Source organism: Teleopsis dalmanni, chromosome 2 (genome assembly GCF_002237135.1).
Source record: "Teleopsis dalmanni isolate 2A chromosome 2, ASM223713v2, whole genome shotgun sequence".
NCBI lineage: Eukaryota > Metazoa > Arthropoda > Insecta > Diptera > Diopsidae > Teleopsis > Teleopsis dalmanni.
The window spans coordinates 148,532,065-148,539,776 of NC_051847.1; the positions used below are offsets into that span (position 1 = coordinate 148,532,065).

The 7,712-nt window shown below is 26.4% G+C and overlaps 1 non-coding gene across 1 annotated transcript; it reads left to right on the plus strand.

Annotated features, from left to right (window-relative positions):
* The first annotated feature begins 2,450 nt into the window (after window positions 1-2,450).
* Trnap-ugg lies at window positions 2,451-2,522 on the plus strand. Its single transcript has one exon. It is a non-coding gene; the product is annotated as a tRNA-Pro (tRNA).
* The last annotated feature ends 5,190 nt before the right edge of the window (window positions 2,523-7,712 follow it).

Here is a 7,712-nt window from a genome sequence, read left to right on the forward strand (position 1 = left end):
AATTCTCATTTAAAATTCGCGCGCTGTATATTTTTCGATATTTTAAGTTTATGTAGTTTGGCAGCACTGTCCTTAATTACTATGCCAAAAATGAGCTCGATCTGTCAGACAGTTCGTTTACGGCAGCTGTTGAAACCAGTTCACCTCAGTAGTGCGTTGCGAAATGTCTTCGACGGTCGTACGACCGTCCTGGAAGGCTTTGTACCACTCATAAACTTGAGTTTTCGATAAAACTGATTCCCCATAAGCCTTTTGTAGCATTCGCAACGATTCTGCACACGAAATTTCGTTCGAAACACAAAATTTGATGCAAACTCTTTGTTCAATATTTTTTTCCATTGTTTTTTTCGCAACGCCCTACTGAGGTGAACTGGTTTCAACAGCTGCCGTAAACGAACTGTCTGACAGATCGCGCTCATTTTTGGCATAGTAATTAAGGACAGTGCTGCCAAACTACATAAACTTAAAATATCGAAAAATATACAGCGCGCGAATTTTAAATGAGAATTTCCGAAAACTTTTCGGTCTTAATGTACATCGGTTCTCGTCCGATCACCGAAATTAAGCAGCGTCGGGCGCGGTTAGTACTTAGATGGGGGACCGCTTGGGAACACCGCGTGTTGTTGGCTTCACAACACTTTTTTACTTTTTTCCTTTTTTTCCGGTTTTAATTTTTTTTTATTTTATTTTGTTACTAATACAGTGGAAGTTTACAAATTAGAATTCTCTTAAATTCGAATCTTCCAAAAATTAGAATTGAAGTTTGTAAATTAGAATTAAAAATTCTAATTTTTGGGCGAGTTTGTGTTTTTTTTGTATGGATTTAACTATGTTATTTCTGTTCATTTAGCAGAAATAAATGTGAACAATAGCATCTGTATAGAACATATTGAAAGATGGAATGAAGATGTGCTTGATGAACGATCTACATATCAACGCAGTAGTGTTGTTGAGTATTCAGATAGAAGCAAAAGCGATATTGTTGAAGTCTTAACAGTTGTTTCAAACTCGACAACCATTGAGAACGTTAATAATTTAACGAAATGATGCAACTATAGTGATTTATTTTCCACTAAGCACATAAGCAATTTACTGGCTCCCCACATTGATATAGTTACCTCAGATTTAAAAAAACCAAAAAGCAAACAAATATATCTGAGAATATAACATATGTCACAGAAAGATTAGTTTTAAACTTGCCGATTGCGCCTCTATTAACTTTGAATTAATTTCTTAATTTTGAACATTATCTCAATTATCCATTTTTATATAAAAAAATATAATATGTACATGTGATGTAATTGAAGTAAATCTTTATGTTTTGTTGCATATAGTTAAAAAATACAAGTTATATGTATTCCCCCGAGATTGTTTAGTTTCGTTTTCATATTTTTAATAAATAAAATAAAGTGAAAAAAGAAATCTATTGTCTTTAAATATCTCTTGTATTTAAATAAGTTTTCTACATTTTTTTTTTATATTCGAATAAAAAAATTGTCCAGAAATTAGAATCTTTCAGAAATTAGAATTATCTTAAAAACAAAGTGATTCTAATTTGCGAAAGTCCACTGTAATATTTTTTTTTAATTCACATATCTATTATTTATTTATATAAAATGCAATTATTTAACTAATTTCTGCTGTATACATATACTTGCATCATTTTTAATTTCGAATTTTGAAAATCGTAATCGTATCGTATAAGCAATGCACTGTATCGTATTCATATTATTTCTTCTGATGCGTAGCTAATGTGCAATATTATAATCTAAAATTATGTAGTACGTCCATAAAAGACAGATTTACGTTACATGGGAAATATTTGAAATGATATCATCTCTTAATACTGTCGGCCTGAAATCACATAATCTAAGTATGGCAGATGCGTTGATCCTATTGCACAAAATTTTAGAAACTGCTAAAAATAAAATGAAACGATATTTGAATTAAATAATTTTATCTGAATGAAACCTTAGTTTACTATTAAATTTTAGACGTTATTTTCTCGATTGTTCCCGTCGAATCAGATTTTTCTTAGTTGTTTACTTCGTTTGTAACTCGTGTACGATCTAAACATATTTATATGTGATCAAACGCATGTTTATAAATGCTTAACATATTTCTAGTTGAGTTTTTTACAAAATCTTGAAGCTTTTATTTGAGCTTTTGCAATTCAGTGCCATATAGAATAATCGTAAGCGTGCATATGTTTACTGCAATAAAATTATATGTGTTTAAGAGTAAGATATAGTCAGGGCTGCTATTATATATTTTTGTATAAATTTGTGCATTCACAGCAAAGATTAATATATAACCAAAACTAATTTGAAATTTCATTAATTAAAAATATTCACTAATCGTAAAACTATATGTTGATAATGTAAAAATTTAAAGCTTTTAAAAGCTTTGTATGGAAAATATGCAAAATATTGATGCAATTAAGTTTATACGGCTCAATGGTCTAGGGGTATGATTCTCGCTTTGGGTGCGAGAGGTCCCGGGTTCAAATCCCGGTTGAGCCCGGTAATTTTTTGCAAATATATGTTATGTTTTTTATAAAATTAATTTCAATTTATATTTTGTTTATTATTTATATTGCTAAAATATACGTAATTTTATTAAATATTATTTTATTTTCTAATTTTATGATGGAAAATATATACTCAGTCTCATTTATTAACAAAATTAAAACAAACTTCTTCCCCCCTATTCTGTGAACTTGACAAATTTATCAAATATTGACAATTACCATCTAGTTTATTTGTCAAGGTTTTGGTATTCTATGCTATAAAAAAAAGCTCTTTTTGGATAAATTGTCAAATGCTCTTAACAAATAAATTGCTCTTTATAAGCAGTTTGTATAGTTTCTGCAAATTTATTTGTATGCATAAAAAAATTCTAAATGGCATAATTACTGAATTTATAATTATTTATCAAAGTACTTGTTTTGAGTTATCTACATGCATAATGAAAGTCTAAAGAATAAGGCATGATATGAATATAATAACTAGTTCGATAAGGTACAGACTTACAGAAAACAAACATATATGAATTGTTGACAACTTTTAAAATGATTTTTTTGGAAAAATTTCCAGAAAAATCAACTTTGAAGCATCATAATTTTCAAATCCATTTAAATGCAAAAATATTTATGACAACAAAATTAATGATATTTATTAGACTTCGTGGTTTACTAAATTAGTTTAGCCGAATAACTAAGTGGTTAATCCAAACAGGCAATGGTACATATGAAAAGCTTTAATCATATACCAATTTTGTATATGAATAGGTGTTCAGAAATAAATTTTGTGGAAATCGTCATTTATTATAAATATTTTATATAATTTCGAAAAAGATTATAAAATATGTGACAGAAATTTTTTTTCCATGATGACTGTATCTGAAATGGAAAGAATATACGAAAATATAAGATTGGCTAATAAAATAAAAGAAAATAAAAAATTGTTGGTAAAAATTTGCAAAAAAAAAGACTTGTATACATCCGTAAACATTTCCAACACACAGATAGTAATATTGTATGAAGAATGGTCATGTCCGTTTTAAACTCCTGGTCATGATGATGAAACCGATTTACCTATTTTGAATTATTTTTTGTGTGTATTTACATCCATAGTTATTTGCTTCTAAAAGACTTGATTAATATAATTTATTAGTGAGCAATATTGTTTTGAATAATAAGACATAGTACAGAGATCATTGTCACTGTGACGATAGTTTAATAGAATTTTACTCCCTTGTAATATTATCAAATTTTTAATTTTTAAATGATATAATAATTTTACTTTTAAAATGTAAGAGTTACGTGACCATAACTGCCCGCATAACATGGATCTTAGCCAATATATATAAACTATTACACTGTAAATAAAATAAAACAACCATAATAAGGTACACAGAAGTTAAATTTTTATTAAACATTGGAAAATATCAAATCCTTTTGTCCGTTTTTTTTTCTTTTTTAATTAATAATTCAGATACATTGAATGGAGTTTGTACATTAAAAATGATCAAATATGCAATAACATTAAGTAGAATTTTTTCCATACATATTAACACATACATAGATAATTATGCTAATTATAAATGTTTAATAAATTTATACGCTATAAAGTCGTTTGAACGATATATTTTAAATAAGTTTTACATTTTTATTTGAAATTACTTTATTTTGTTTTGTATGTGTGTAAAAGTTTTCATTTTAAAATTTTTTTGTTTTAAAAACTTATTTTTAATTTTTGTTATTATTCGTCATATTAAACAAAATAATTCTTTCAACGATTTTCATCTGGTAGTATCAGTTAAAAAAAATATTTCCTTTTATTTGTTTTAAACAATTTTTCTATTTAAAATATTATTATTCTAAAATGTAAAACTGGACTCTGTTTTTTTTTTTGTTTTCGTTTTTAGACATTTTGGTGTTTTGTTGTTAATTATAATTAATAGTAATTATATTATACATAAATGAGAAAACAAAAAGTCATCAACTTAATAAAACTTATTTAAAGTAATTAACATAATTAAAGTATATAATATAATATTAAGGAAGACAGCGTAAAATTTAATCAGTTTCAAAATAAATAAATGCTGCATTTGTAAGCTGCTCTTGTATGTAAAATAAATAAATAATTTTTAAATATATTTATACAAAAATTTATTTTTTATTTCTTAACAATTATAAAATTTGATTTGTATTTTTGAATATATTCTTCTTTTGTTATATTAATAAATATAAAAAATAATACATTTTAAGATATGCAAATAATTTCTAGTAACGTGCGTCAGGAACTTTTCTTTAAATTAAATTATTTTTTTGAAACATTAACTTTTATATATTTTTTTGATTTATATATTATAAATTGGGTTAATTGAAAATAGAGTTGTTCAGGCTGATAGCTTAGACGTCAGTCATATGAATAATATAGGACGTGAGAAATATTAACAACTAACATAAGACGAACCAAAATTAAGTATGAGTACTATTCTTTCAAGACGAATTTTTTTTTATTGATAAGAAAAATACTGAGAATTTGATATTATATAAGGTTTATATCTAATACTGTTTAACGTAATAATGGATGAAAGTATAAACACAGCATGAGGTATAGAAAAAGAGATTTCAATATTATTCTAAAAACTGTATCGTCTTCTAACGAAGAGGTTCTAATATCACATAACAATCATTATTTTCAATTGCTATTATATAGCTATGAAATTAATCGAAAAAATATATATGCATATGTACAATATATAGCATAAGTGGGTCTACATAAAGAACTTAAAAATATATCCACACAAAAAATAGCTTTGCTGACAGAAAAATTTTTGTGAATACTTGCACAATAAAAAAATGTTTACGCTTACTTACATAGAAAGATAGGCAAGCTTCAGTTTAGACCAGTGGTTCTCAACATTTTTTGGACCAAGGACCATAGGTATAAGTGCATAGGTAATTGCATAGTTATAAAATAGATATATAATTACTTGAAAATATTTTGTGATTATTTTCTAATAACTGAGGTCTCATTGGACAATCTACAAGCTATATATCCATACCTGTTAAATTTGATTCACGAACCATTTTTAACCATCTCGCACACCACCTGTTGGAAACAACAGGTTTAGATCTTATAAGAACAATCGAAAGATAGCTAGGTAGAAATGTGGACTTGCTGACTTTGATTTGAACCAAAAAAAAAAAAATAGATAACAATCGAGTTTATGGAAGTATATTTAGCAGCGGTGATTAGGCACTCAAAAGTTGCTTAAAAATCATTGAAGCAGTTGTTGGTAACAAGTTCTCGAAAATTTAATTCTTGCCTATTTAGGTATGTGATAAAATAAACGTTGAGCATATAAGTTTTATATATTTTTGGTTTAGGCATATCCAAACAAGTCGATTTGAATGAGACTGGTTAACAGTAACATATAGTTCCCTCACTCCTTTCGCAAGCTATCTTTTTTATGTGAATAAAATCATATCTTGATTTGAAATAAGTTAGCATCATTGCTTCAAAGTATAACAATAATTTGATTTCCTTTTTGATATAAATTAAGAACCTTTTATATGATTGAAATGGACGATTTTATGGTTACTTATTGCAAAAATCCCATATAAGATGCAATATATAAGATGCGATTTTATGGTTACTTATTGCAAAAATCCCATATAAGATGCAATATTTGATGACAGCATCAGCTCTAAATCAAGTTCTATGAGCTTCACAAATGTGAAGGATTTTTTAATGTCGACATTTATTTTATTAAAGAAATCCATAGATATGTTTTTTTATCAATAGAAGTATTGCATTTTAAACATTACATTTTTCTAACAGCTAATACTGGATTCATATGAGAATTTCAATAAAACTCTCATGTGGTTCCAATATTAGTGTCCCAATGTAAGAAATATTAAGTTGGTAGTGTGAAATATAATCCAAGCCTTTTGTTTTTAAACTCATTAAATGTATAAACTATAAACTTTTTCTTAAAATATTTCTTAATTATTTCAAATGTGCTTATATGAATGTATTGTATATACTATATATAGGCCTTTTCAATATCGTATTTTTGTATTTGACAATATCTATCTTTGGGTAGATATTGGTATAAATGGTTGCAAAAAACAATGAATATTTTTCGGGCCTCTACTATGGTTTGGGTTGAGAAACACTGGTATATACTATTTTAACGTTCATATGAGATTTGATGAGTTATAGTTATGGTACATTAAAGCTGATTTTGCTTATGCCTTACTTGTTAGATTAGAAACAGATATTGGATCCACATTGTAAATTATAGACGGTAACAACCAATTAATGATTTACTCAAGCAGTTAATGTGAAAAAATTATTCAGAAAACATTACTATCAATAATGGAAAAAAAATTTTTCTTTCCTTAAATAAAAAAATTCTCGATATTTTTTGCACAGAAAGCTTTCTGCAATATAAACTTCAACTACAGCAATTTATGCAGAAAATCTAAAAAAAATTAAGCAATTAAGATATATGTGTATGGAGGCGACTATGAACTCTATCACATAGTCGTAGAACTATGGTAAACCACAATTATATTTAAAAATGTAGTCAAGGATTGTGTAGCGTTTAATATATTTTAGTATTTCTGTCTGAATTGAGTTTTCTTGACCGAATTAATTATATAATGAAATGATAACTTTACATAAAAAAACCTGAACAACATTTATAGTAATAAAATATAGATTACAATAATATTTAAGAACTATAATAATTTTAACAAATAAATTAATATAAAATGTGCATTCGAGATGAGAATATATTACATGCAGGTATATTTGTTTTATACTGAAATTGAGTTGCATTTCAGGAATTTGTTTATAAAATTTCTCAGTTAAGAAGATTATATACTAGAGGTCATTTGCTTAACGTTGTATCTTTAAATGTGTTATGTTCCCATTTATTTAATATTTTTATCAATGTACGTTTTTCTTAAATTGTAGTTATCTTAATACAATAACGTGATGATTTGGAATATGTTTATATTATTTATGAATATATATTCCTATTCAACTGGATGAGATGATTCGATTTCGTTATGTGCATCTGTCATTGTGTAGATGAATTTTCGAAAAACATTTTTTCAGTTTTTGAAATAACCGAAAAAATAATGCACAAAGACTATTGCTTTGGTTCGTGAACATTTGTTAGAAATCAGT